Below are 14,237 nucleotides of genomic sequence, written 5' to 3' on the forward strand. Positions count from 1 at the left end.
CCGCGATACGCATTCCATTGCCCCCAGATTCTACCCCATGCCCCCGGCTTACCACGGGCCACATACACAGTCTTCTCCCTGAACATACACCAGTCCATATTCTCCTTCAATACTGACACGGTGGGCGGCCGTTGGGCGCCCCAAAGCTGCGCTATATCTCTCTTGGCAATCATGTTCCCCAGGGCCGCCCACCGAGTCTGAGCCGCGCTGTAGTCATTGGGCTCCCACACATTCAGGACACAGCGACGCACCTCCGGCAGCAGCACAACCCCAGTGACCTGTCCCATAACCGTATGGACCCGGCGCCAGTAGTCCGCCACCTCGCGGCACTCCCACAGGATATGGAGAAAGGTGGCGCTGAGCCCACAACCCCGCTTACAGAGCCCGTCGTCGGAAAATCCCATCGAGACCAAGCGAGGACCCGTCACATACACCCGGTGAAGAATCTTAAGCTGTACCAACCGGAGACGGGCTGGAATGGCGACCTCCTTGGGGGACGACAGTGCAGACTGCCAGTCCTCGTCGTCCAATTCCACCCCATCCCCCGTCCAAGCCTCCCGGAGGCGCACAAAGAGGTCAGCCCGATGATTAATCAGTTTTTTATAAGTTAAAGAAATAGTACTGTCAGGGACATGTCCGTCAAGTATGCGGTCCTCGAGGGGCGAGGAAACCGGGATCTTGGTCCCCTCCCCAAAGACCGAGAGCAGGGCGTGTCGAACCTGGGCATAGCGGAAGAACTCCCTGTCCGTAAGCTCGTATTCGGCCTGGAGCACCGCGAAAGTCTTAACCGTGCCCTTATGCCACAGATCTCCCACTTTGCTGATACCAATCGTATCCCACTGGTCAAACCCCTTCGTAGTCCAGAGGCTGCCCAGGCGGTCGGAGGCAAACAAAGGAGTAGCACATGTTAGTCGCTCACTCCAGCCCGTGGCCGCAGTGGCAGCCCTCCAGGTCCGCACCGCAATCTTAGTAGGACCCGTAAGGGTCCGGCCAGCCGAGCGGGAGTAAAGTGCCCTGTTATAGTTCCCGCCGGGAAGCAGGAACTTGTCCATCTCATACGCCGGATTCAAGCCAGGCGCATACATGGCATGGTTAATGGCCGATAGCTGCGAGGCCCAATAGTACCTGCGAATGTCAGGAAGCGCGATGCCCCCGTCGTACCAGGAGAGAGTAAGCTTAGCAAGAGCAATACGCGCCCGCCCGTCCCACACCAGTCTCCTCTGCAGGCTCTCCACCTCCCGAAAGTAGGCCACTGGGATAACGTCGAAGGAGTTCTGGAGTGCATAGAGGAACCTGGGAAGGGACATCATTTTGAACAGCGCGGCCCGACCCAGCGGGGACAGGGGCAGCCTGCACCACCGGGCCGTGTCCTCTCGCAATCGCCGAAGTGGACGCAGGAGATTCTGCTCATAGCGAGCCACCGGGTCCAGCGAAACGTATATCCCCAGGTACTTAAAGCCGCTCAGAGATATTTGGATCGGAAGCCGAGGCGGCAGGAGAGGAGGACCACCAGAGATAGGATAGACACAGGATTTAGACCAATTGATCGTGAGACCCGAATTGTTCCCAAAGGAAGTCAGAACGTCAAAGAGGACGTTGAGCGACTGCCGCGGTGAGGTGAGATACAGGAGAATATCGTCCGCATACAGCGAGACCCGATCTTCGAAGCCCGGGGCCCACCGGATCCCTCTAAGCGAGGGCTCCCAGCGGAGCCAAGCAGCGAGTGGCTCCAGGGCGAGAGCAAAGAGCAAAGGGGACAACGGGCACCCCTGCCTCGTGCCCCTGCCGAGGGCAAAGGGCCGAGAGACCCGCCCATTCACCACCACCTGGGCCATGGGCCCCGTGTAAAGAAGCTTCACCCAGCCAATAAATCCCTCCCCAAAGCCAAATTTAGCCAAGACAGCCCAGAGGAATGGCCACTCGATGGTGTCAAAAGCCATCGTGGCATCCAAAGAAACCAGCACGGCCGGTTCGGAGAGGAGCTCCGCCCTGGCCAGGGCGCCGTGAAGACGCCGCAAGTTAAGAGCGGTGTTGCGGTGCGGGATGAAGCCGCATTGGTCCGGATGAATAAGATCGCACACGACGCTCAACAAACGATTGGCAAGGATTTTCGCCAGGATTTTAGGCTCTGCATTTAGCAGTGAAATAGGCCGGTAAGAAGTACAGCGGTCTCGCGGCTTGCCCTCCTTGGGGATCACGACTATCGTGGCCAAACGCTGGTCAGCCGGAAGGGAACCCGCCGTAAGAGACTCACGGAACATGCGACTGAGGAAGGGCGCAAGCTTATCAGGGCGCAATTTATATAGCTCAATGGGCAGACCGTTGGGACCCATAGCCTTGCCCGAGCGAAGGGAGCGGATCGCGGTCGCTATTTCATCCGCCGACAAGGGGGCGTCCAGCCGCTCACGGTCCTCAACGGACAGACCGGGCAAGGCAATATCCCTCAGTAGAAGGCGAGAGTCGTCCTCATCTTTGTCAGTCACTGGGGAGTACACAGCCCGGAGGTGGTCAGCGAAACATTCCACAATCTCATCCGGCTCAGTCACACACACACCATCCGCAGCACGCAACTCCGGGACCACACGATTCACTCTCTCCTTTTTGTCCAGCCACGCAATCAACTTTCCCGCCTTGTCCCCGGCGTCGTACAGTCGACCCTGCTGCTCCCTATACATAGTTTTGGCCGCGTCAGTGACCAGGGACCTATATTCAAACTGTTTCAGGCTAAGGGCATGGAGCCCGTCCGGAGTGACATTCGCCTCCAAGGCCGACTCCAGCCCCGAGATGTCAGTCTCCAGCTTCACCACTGCCTCACTCTTGACCTTCTTAGCCACCACTATCTGGGAGAGGGCGTGTCCGCGGATCACGGTTTTAAAGGCTTCCCACAGGGACATTGCAGACGACACCGACCCCTCGTTATCAAGGAAGTATTGGTCCATAGCCTTAACCAGGCTGTCGCGAGTCGTAGGGTCTCGCAGGTACCATGGGTTAATGGGAGCGATCCGCCCTGCAGACCGCGACCCGGTGTCAAAAAGAAGCCACAGCGGAGAATGGTCGGAGATACCCCGCGCCAGGTGCCTGACCTCTCGAATCCGACCAGTCTGCGCCGCGGGCATAAGGAAGTAGTCTAACCTAGAGAGACTCCCATGCGCCCCCGAGTGAAAGGTGAACTGACACTGGGTCGGATGCATTACTCTCCAACTATCCACCAGGCCGAAGGTCTCCAACATCCCACCCAGCCATGCCTGGGCAGCGGGGAGGGTCCTTGGTGGGTGACGATCCAGTTCACCCGAAACCACAGAATTAAAGTCCCCGCCCATGAGCAGGAGGCTGTCCGGAAGGTCAAGCAGCATTCGACCCAAGTCAGTGAAGGTGGAGTTCTGGAGGCCCGGGGGGACGTAGACTGAAACCAGGGTAAGGGGCTGCCCCTCCCACCTCCCAATCAAACACACATAGCGCCCTCTGTCATCCGAGACTATCTTAGTGATCTCCACCGGAAGGGAGGTTCGCAGGAGAATGCCCACCCCCCTGGAACCAGTTGTGAAACCAGAATGGGCTACGAGGCGATATCCCCCCCTGTTCATTGCATGACAAACATTACCAACCAGATGCGTCTACTGGAGAAACACCACATCAGGAGTCAAACGACGCAAGTATTGCAGCACTACACCCCGCTTGATACGGTCCCCCAACCCATTGACGTTCCATGACATAAGCCTCAACCCGTCCCCCCCCATCCCCTCCAATAGATCAAGGGTCCCCCAGCCTGCAGCACAGTTCCCAGATGTGGACAAAAATCAATACCTCGCCCTGTAAACAAAAAACACACAACAAAACAACCCCTCCTCCCCCCCAACCCCACCCCAAATCCAACTCCCCCCACCCTGCACCCCTGCGGGCCAAAAAACCCCCCCAACTTGCAGTGTGCCTGTCGCCCCACTAACCCCATTCTACGAAAAGACCCCGGAGGAGGAAAGGGACCCGTCCCCGCCCGCCCCCCTCACAGGTCCTGGTGAAACACAATATACAAAAGAAGTAAGACCCAACTGAACAGTGCAAAACGGCAAAATCAAGGACCAAAAGTCATTCTAAAGGGGACCCGTCACCTGCGGTGCCCGCAGAGGGTCCGGGACGGCCACCTCCGTCCGGCAGCGAGTCCAGCCAGTCACTTGCGGCCACAGGAGAGTCAAAAAAGGCTGTCCGATCCCCATGTTCCACTCGGAGTTTTGCAGGGTAGAGCATCGAATACTTTAGGCCCAGCTCGCGGAGACGACGCTTCACCCCTTGGAATCCCATCCGCTGTTTCTGGACCAGTTGCGTGAAGTCCGGATAAAAATTGATGGTCGAGTTCTCGTGACGAACCGGGCCGTGGGTCCGTGAGGCCTGCAGAATAGCGTCGCGGTCCCAGTAGTGGAATAGTTTGGCCACGATAGGCCTCGGGGGGGCCCCCGGCCGTGGCCGACCGCCCGGAACTCGATGGGCCCGCTCCACGGCAAAGAACTTACTTAGGCCAGCCGGGGACAACTGTTGCAGGATAAGTTCCTCGACCACGAGGTCAACCGGGCGGCTGTCGGAGGACTCCGGTACACCTATGACGCGGATGTTGTTGCGTCGGGCCCGTCCCTCGAAGTCCTCAAGCCGCCGGGCCATATGATCGTTGACCACCCTGATGTCTCCAAGCGCGGCCCGCAGATCCGACACCTCCGCACCGAGGGTGGAGGTCCGTGTATCGAGGGCCTGGACCCTCTCGTTAGTTTTGGAGAGGTCGGCCCGGATCAGGGTGACATCAATCGCGACAGTGTCGATCTTACGGGCCAGGGCCTCGGATTGCGTGGCGATGGTTTCCCTGATGCCAACAATGGCGCCCATAATGTCCTGCAGGGAAAGTTCCGTAGAGACGTTCGTGCCTCCCCCTGCAGCGTCCGGGGGGAGGCCAGCAGCGCCAGGGGACCCTCTGCCCTGGGTGTAGCGGTCCATGTTGTTGCTCTGGACCGCTCCCCCGCGGAGGGAGGCCTTGGTCTTGCGCCCCTCGGGACCCCCTTTGCCCCCCATGTGAACACGGTCACTCGAGGGGACCTCCAATCAAGAGGTGTAAGGGCACCAGCCAGAAGACCACAAAATGTCGGTATAGGGGGTCCGAGGCGATAGGCACTCTAGTGGCAGGTGGAGGAAAACCTCGTGTAGAGGCCCAGGAAGCACCTCGCCACCCCGAGCACACCCGCCAGCTGGTCTCCTGAAGTCCAAAACCGAAACCGAAAGTGGTGGATCGGCAACTGGCACCGCGCTGAAGCCGCTGTTGTTCAATTGCAGCCCGGCCCCACGGGTCACCTTCACCCCGGTCACCTCCGTCGGGTGGGTCCCAAAAGTTCCGACGACGACAACTCAGGATTCCCAGGTCCGATTTGAGTTTTGAAAAGAGATATGTGCTCAGCTGGTCTTCATCTCCCAGATTCCATAAACCACATCAGGATATTCTCAGGATAAATTCCGAGGAGCAGAAAGGGTCCGGGGAGCCCTGTGCTCACGCGACCATCTTGGATGCGCGCTAGGCTCCTCCTCCAACCCTTTACCTTTTTAACGCACCTTTTTTATTTTTATTATTATTCCTTCTTTGAGCCCCCGCTCCATCTCCTCTACATATTGCTAGAAGAGCAATCCACCCTCCCAACCTATACATTGCAAAGCCTTGCCTGAAAGGAAAGCAGCACGCAAGAGGGCACGGGTGGGAGCGGTCTGCAAAACAAATAGAAAGGCAGGGCCGGCATCGGTCACGCCGCATATATGGCGGTCATGCTGGCCCCCGATGACTACTCAGGGGCGGGCCTGTCGCGCGCAATGGTGACGCGACAGGTGCGCCTCACCAACAATTGGTCTCTGGGATCGGTGCGTGCCCCGGAAGTGATTGTAATCACTTCTGGGGCACGTGTCGCACTAACGCTAGGCTGAACCAGCCTGGCCTGGATTATCTGGGGTGAGAATAAAAGGCTGGGTAGCGGCGGAGTCTACCTCTTTGCTCGCCGCTCCCACAGCCTGCCCTTAAGGACACCAGCTTCGCTAGGAGGCTGTAATTAAATTTCTTTTTAATTTTGTATTGCAGGTTCGGGTCGCTGGAACACGGAGCGGTGGCATTGGGACTCTGGTAGCCTCGCTTTGGAGGCGGTACAATCCCTCTTGTTTTTTATCTTTCAGGTTGCTCTGTGGGACCGTGAGCAGCCTTGGGTCAGCAGCATCCGTTTCTCGGTCGAACTGGTCTCTTAAGGCCAAGCGGATTGCGAGGAGCGCGAGGAGTTCCAGGGCACCACGTGTGACCTGATCCGAGGGGATGTGCTACGGTCCGCATGTGTGCCGGCCGGGGGCATCGGAGTTTTGGGCCAGCGTCGAATGATGAAGATTTCATGTTAGCAGGGTTATCGCCCTACTTTGCACCTGAAGGGTGAGTGTTTTTAAGGCTCCTAGTAACATTAAGGAGCATAGTTATAAAGGGTTTGTTGTCGCATAGCTCTGTATAACAGTGGGACGGATGCACTGTCTCACGTATTTCCCTGACTATCTTTAAAATGTTTGAGGAAATATTTGTTAGCGTGACGGTATCTGACTAGTACTTCCCCCTTTTGAAATATTAAAAGGAATCATTTTGACTCCTACTTTCCCTCCCAAAAACATATGAGGACCACACTGCATTTCTCCAAATACTAGGAATGTGTAGTGGGCTGGCCCCACGTGTGCAGGATGAATAAGTAGACGCTGTAGACGTGGCCAGGTAGGAGTAGATGAAGTTTATTGAGATCTTAGGTGTAGAAGTAGTAAACCCAGAACAGGCCCCAGATCAGGCTCCACAATAGGCCCCAGTATAGACCCCACCAGGAGCAGCATCCTAGCTGCTCAGCCCATCTTCCCAACTGTCTCAGTCCCCCACAGGCATCCAAGCATTCCACCCACACTAACATTCTACGCGGAACACTAACACTGGCTGAGCAGCTAGGTACAGAATGAAGAGAACATATTAACATGACCTGAGGATACTACATATCCTCTTCCTTTACACTGAAAATTAATAAAACCTAAAATAAACCCAAACTAATAAGCAAACAAATAAATACAGTAATGTACAATAGATTTGATGAGTCCATAAACCCAGGGATGCATGAAGAAATACATCACGAGAGGGAAAACAGACACACTAAGGAAAAGAGAAAGATGCAAGCATAGATCAACACACTAACACCATCCCCTTCCCTTAAAACTGAACAAAAAAAAATTTAAGAAGTGAAATAAGAGCTCACATACGACAAATAAATATGATACCCAGAGTAAAATCCTGCGGGTAGAAAACCTATGGGTAGAACGACACCCAAGGAAGTACTTCTCACGTGAGAAGACTGTGGCGACAAACCAATACGCCACCCCTCCAGTGAGGGACACTATGGGACTAAAACCCACGTGAAAAAAAAACTTTGTTCGGGACTGACACCCAAATGTACATAATACGTCACATGGGACTAAGGGCCATATGTATCAAAGGGTTTTACCCATTCTGTGTCTATGGGAAAATGTGTTCATACATATGGCCCTAAAACCCACTGACTTGTGCAGCATGAAAAACCGACATGCAGCACAGTGTGGCATTAAAAGAAAGCTACCCACACACAAGACAGTGTAAATGAAGGGATTAAAACCCAACACAAACGTAAAAGGTGGGACTAAAACCCCCTTTAAACTTAGTAAATAGGACTGGCACCCATTACTAATTACATAGGTGGGACTCTAACCCCCTATAAATAGGTGGGACTTTAACCCCCATAACAGAGTAAATGGGGCTAAAACCCATTCCCATATAAATTACTGTGAACGTGGGGTGATGGGACTAAAAACACACTCCCATCCCTAAACAGGGATAAAACTATCTAAAGATGAAATGGGACTAAAACCCACTCCTATCCCTTAGGCAGGGATCAAACATTTGAAATAAGGGTCATGGGACTAAAAACCCACCCCTATCCCTTAGGCAGGGATACAAAATTTGAAACGAGAAACTGCGTAAATAAGAGACATGGGACTAGTACCCACTCCCATGCCAACAAAACAAGAACATGTACAAAGCGATACAACAACGTTGGCATACAGCAATCACAAGACACTGTAGAAAGAAATCTCACTAATCTGTGAAATAAAACATTTTTCGTTAAATTCATTCACTTGTGAAATAAAACATTTTCGTGTTAAATCTTTAAAACATGCCCCACAACTCGTATTTCAAAAGTCAATGGTGTGCCTGTCACCGCGACAGGCGTTCAACAACTCCACAAGACTGGTCATCAAAAAGTACCTTGCTGAAAATGCAGTGACCACTGAAGATGGAAAAACAACGTACTTGGCAGCGGAAAGATGTACTTGGCAGCAGAAGAAGTACTTTGCAGCAGAAAACGTACTTAGCAGTAAAAATTTACCACATGACTCCCCGAAGTGTTCATGCCGAAGCACTTGAAACACCGCACAAACGATAAGACCAGAAAGTTAAATCCGCTACAAACGACAGTTGAAGTAATGTCACTCCTCAAATTCCCTACGCTGGAACTGTCTTCGTAAAAACAAATTCATTGCGTACAACGTGGTTGGCAATGAACTAGCATGACAATCCCAAGATGGTTACACGTTGAGTCACGCTAGTGCTGGAAGGCTCACGGCACGTCCATGAAGCCAAACGACCCGCAGCATAGTTTGAAGACGTCATCGAAGAACAAATGAGAAAACTCTATGGCTTCAAGAGTAAAAAAATAGCACTGCGCGAGATGTCTCGTGCTCGTGTTTTGAAACTGCTACCAAGCCGTTTAACCGTCACAGGTACAGATGACCATAACAATTTCTATGTTGAATTACATTTAAAATTAAATTTAGAACGTAACTGTAATGTAGACTCATGTAAAGTTTCACTCATCATCCTGATGAATTGCCATTTGTGTAGTATTCTTGGCTGTTGGTTCCGCTTAATGCCAAGCATTCATAACACACAAAATATCTCCATAAAGTTACTTGCAGATACACCGTATAAACACCAAAGTTCGTTAAGGCTCTCTGGCAAGACGATAGCTGCACTTTAAGAAGGTGAAGACTAGACAACTCACTTGAAAGTCATTCGATATCGCAAACAGCTTACTTTAGTTGTATTACAACACCAGTGGACAGAAAAAATTAACTGTTGTTGAAAACAAACTTGCAGAAGTAGGGTAGACAGCTGTCGAGCATTAATCAGAGACACGCTGAAAAGTTGATCTTCATTTGCAAACAAAATCACCTCACCCACACGATGCAGCCAGTGATTACCTTGATTGCAGAGGCACATTCTCCATTAATAGTGACATTCTTGATGTTGCTTGTACACGGTGTACATTTCTTTTGAGTAGTTGGTTCAAACCTAGACACCTTTGATGATAAATTTCTGGTTGTTGAAGACACTGAGATGACAACACAATACGCCTGGGCTGGGCTGTCCGGTGTGGTGGACACTGGTGGGGCAGACAGGCATGCTTGACATATTCCTTTGACTTCAACTGCGTCGCTAAACAGGTTTCTTTTCTTTGCTTTAAATTTCCTGATGCTTGTTTCTTTTTTTTCATTTTCCTTGACATAGGTTCTTTTCTAGATGTTCTCTTGGTCCACTCCTCATTCTTAGTTGTTTTCAGGCTACCTTTTGCGTGAGATGAGCTCCAGATCGTCGCCATAAATGTAGTGGGCTGGCCCCACGTGTGCAGGATGAACAAGTAGACGCTGTAGACGTGGCCAGGTAGGAGTAGATGAAGTTTATTGAGATCTTAGGTGTAGAAGTAGTAAACCCAGAACAGGCCCCAGATCAGGCTCCACAATAGGCCCCAGTATAGACCCCACCAGGAGCAGCATCCTCGCTGCTCAGCCCATCTTCCCAACTGTCTCAGTCCCCCACAGGCATCCAAGCATTCCACCCACACTAACATTCTACGCGGAACACTAACACTGGCTGAGCAGCTAGGTACAGAATGAAGAGAACATATTAACATGACCTGAGGATACTACAGAATGTTGTCCATATTCTCCGGTACCCTTACGGGTAGGATCGTTACTCCTTGAGGACCAGTTATGTCCCATAGAAGTGCACCTGTGTTGGCTCTTGAAATGTAATGCGCAGTATTAGTCACTAGGAATGACGGCATAAATATCTGATCTCCCGTCTGAAAGTCACGGTTTCTAATACGGGAAGTAGTCCTTATATGGTCAATAACAGATTACCCAGGAGAGAGGAAAGGAACATAGGACTCAGATAAGGACTCAATGTACTGAGGATTATTGAAATGTAATCACAGAATCTCCACTTAGTACTCATTCCTCACCCCACTCCTTACAGTATCGGGTTACACCAAGCAGTGGCAATCCTTTGAGTTCCAATCCACGGCAGTCGCCCGCAATTCACAAGAGTTGTGGAAATGTTGGTTCTAAAGCACCATTTAGCCATGGCAGGCCTGTTTTCTTTTTTGGGCCTTGTGTTGCACAGGTTTGCATGTTGGCACTTAATAAATCACTAAATCAATAAAATAGTTTAGGGTGGCATAAAACCTTTTGGATTGGGACTACATCTGCCCTCAAGATATGCTAATGTTCACGAATATATTGAGCATTGCTCGCAAGTTATGGCACAATCCACCTGCAAAACCATAAACTGTCCGACAAATCTCACTCGGGTAAGCGATCTCATTGTAATAAGGAATTCTAGGAGCTGCTTTACAAGTGTAGCTATACAATTAATAGCTGGGGTCAAAAGTTCCTGAATTGCACTATAAACTGTGAAAGTGGCGGGGGGTTAATTTCAGGCCTGTTTTTCTTTCAGGCTTCGTGTTGCACAGGTTTGCATGTTGACACTTAATAAATCGATACTAACAAATGCTCTCCTGTCTCCTTACATAAGGGAAGATATGGAAGATTAGAGTGTTTGCAGAGTTAGGGGCTAGCGTTGTCTACAGCACAGTAAACACATTGGTGACCCCAGATGCCATTGTAATAAGGATTTTGGAGCTACTTTACAAGTGTAGTTATTCAATTAAAGTATCGCATTATGGCATCCAGTCTAAAAATACATAATTTATAATGCTCTGAATAGATTAATTGAAAAGTAACGAAATATTATTTAAAGCCCAATGCTAATAATTTAAACGAGTTGAAAGAGCTGCAACGGGTAGGGTAAGAGAAACGTCCAGTCTTGTATAGGTACTTACCTACACCTCCTTCCCACACGAGTAAGCTGTCTTTAAATACAGTTATTACATGTATGTGTTCGCATACATCACATAGTCAAAGGAAGGATTTCACCTGATTTGCCACAAGTGTTTTCTCTAGGGTCCAAAGGCCTTAATAACCCTGTAGCCACGTCTGCCCGTTTGTCTTTCCTCTAATCTCCTTAGCAGTAATTTTGATTACTGACAGCCCTGGTTAAACAGAGGCAAAGGGACAAAGATAACTGTGAGTTGCTAGTTAAAGGGGCACGGAGCATACCATTCACGAGCTTCGCATGAGCAGTCTTTTCCAATGGGCTTCTTTTTAGATCTGAAGACAAAAACGGTTACACGGGGAGGGCCCCCTCCCCATGCATGCGATAGTGGGTAGGAATTTAATAGGTGCGCTGAAAAGGCATGCACAAGGTAACCCATCATGTGTGGATCCTGCCTTGATTTTGACCAAACGTTTTAGGAAATACTGTGTGTGTCTAGACGCATCTACGTTTAAAACAGGAATTGGCAGTGCCAATAGCACCGGCTTAACAAGAAATGTGCATTTCATGCCATTAACTGGGCTTCAGCATTCCTAAAGTAACCAAGAATGCACTATTACACTCCACTTTGCACTCCAGGTCCATTCTTTAACTAGTGGGGCGCGCACATTTGGAGTACACCTTCAGGGGAGCCAGGTACATGGTCTGCTGGTAAATATAAGCCCGTTCTGTAACGGAATTGGTGGATTGCATTACCCTTTCGTCGGACACGGTAGGTTAGCCATGGGCATTTCACTTTGTTTGCAGCTCTTCTCATAGGGGTCTAAGATGGGAGAGGGCACTTGTCCTTCCCCTTCAAAGGTTTCATTTATCGGGTCATTTCAATGTCATTGACACTGGTGATGCTGGGAAAATCATTTAATCTCCGGTGGAAATATATGAAGGGGTCCCCATGTAATGCAACTGGTGATATGCTAAGCACTCTCACTGTAAGCCTAATGTCAATGTTCCTCATGTAATACAACGGGTGCGATGCTAAGCGCTCTAAGTTGAAAGTCTGATTGTAATGCAACTGGTGCTATGCTAGGCGCTCTCATTGAATGTCTGATTTCAATGATCTTTATGTAATACAACTGATGCTATGCTAGGCTCTCACAATAAAACGTCCGATTTCAATGTAAGTCTTAAAAAGACCAGTTTCGGGTCAGCCAGCCATCACGGCGAGGACCATTCACGGTTACATTGAGTTTGGGCCGGTTCACAAGATACACAAGGTATATATTCAGCATATTACCGGTTACTCTTTTGGTTGCTCCATGAACAAACCCTTGCTGAAGCGAACATCTCCTCGCTTGCTAAAGATCTATGACAGCCGGCTTAGCTTGCTCAAATTCTCATTCCACATTTTGTGGTATTACTTATTCGCTTAGCATGCGAATGGGGCTGGTTAATCAGAGTGCACAAAACTCAATGTTACGCACCCATGATGGTTTTAATGTTCGCCTTTTAAATGTGCCAGCGGCAGGCCTTTAGTACGAGATGTTTGGCCGTGGCAATTTGTTGCTGCCGGATGGGACAAACCATTGACGTTTTTTCAGGTTGCGTCACATCAAGACATTCCAAGCAGTCATGTCACAGCAATTTATTCCAAGGTTTTGAGGTCAGTCCTGCGAGGCACTGGCCTCGGTGATGTCACTCAAGTCCATTATCAGCACTTATGATGTCAAATCAGTACGTCACAGGCCTTGTTGTCATGCCGTCAAGAGTACCTATGAATGCATGTGCGGTTACACATATGAATTAGGGGTCTGTGTCAAAAGCATCTAGGCACCCATTACAGGTATATGTATGCATTAGAAGCTTGTTATGTCACGCAGTGCCTCTGCACCGGTGCGCTGGTACATGTATGCATCATATGCCGGTGGTTTGTCACACGGTACCTATGCACCCTCGTGCTCATACATGTATGTATAATATGAATGTATTGTGTCACACAGTACCTTTGCACCCATGTGCCTGAGCACTTGTGCATCGGATGTCCGTGGTGTGTCACACGGTACCGGTGCACCCTTGTGCTTGTACAATCAAGCATTATATGCCTGGGGTTTGTCACGCAGTATCTCTGCACCATTGTGCCTGAACACTTATGCAGTGAGATGTCCGTGTTGGGTCACACACTACCTACGCCCTTGGGCCTGTACAATTAAGCATTCTATTCTGCTATTGTGTCAGACTGTACCTATTCCCCGTGGGCTTGTGCACACTTTGTGCACTTGGGATGCCTATGTTGTCTTACAGTACCTTTGCACCATTGGGCACGTACAATTTGCACTGGATACAGGTGTAGTGTCACGAAGTACCAATTCATCCATTTGCCTGCACATAAGATGTCCATGTTGTGTCACACAGTACCGATGCACCCTGGGCTGGGGGTGTGGGTGGAAAGGGAGGATACAGTCTCATGATGTAGTCAATAGGGCTGGCATGTAAACTGTATCTTTTATCCAAAGGCTAAAAGCACTAATCATCTGTGTTTGATTTTCTTTTACGTATGGCTGGATCCATGACAGTGATACCTGGGAGGTGCTCCACACCGCAATGACTGCAAGAGGGAGACAGGCGATGGGACTGGAAGATCCGGAACGTGAGTGACAAACAACGGCATCAAATGAGATGGGCGATCAATTGAAGGGCTCAAGAGGTGCCTGCATGCATGGGTGAGATGGTGCGGCCCATGCACTGTATTGGTTGGGTATAGGTATGACAATCATATGTTGTTGCCAGCTGGGGTATTTTAGTGGTACGCTTCTTTACAGGTGTATGTCTTGCCAGCTTGACCAAACCCTGGGGTAAAGGGCGGATGCAACACCTCAACACCCATGTCTTGAAAACATATTCTGCCATTACAGGTGCCATTTTAGCGGACACTGCACGGTGTTGGGATGCTCCAGAGTAGAGGGAGAAGCTTACGCGGAGCCTATCCCAGAACAACCTTGTTGGGATG

The sequence above is a fragment of the Triturus cristatus genome, chromosome 2_2 (genome assembly GCF_964204655.1).
Source record: "Triturus cristatus chromosome 2_2, aTriCri1.1, whole genome shotgun sequence".
NCBI classification, from domain to species: domain Eukaryota; kingdom Metazoa; phylum Chordata; class Amphibia; order Caudata; family Salamandridae; genus Triturus; species Triturus cristatus.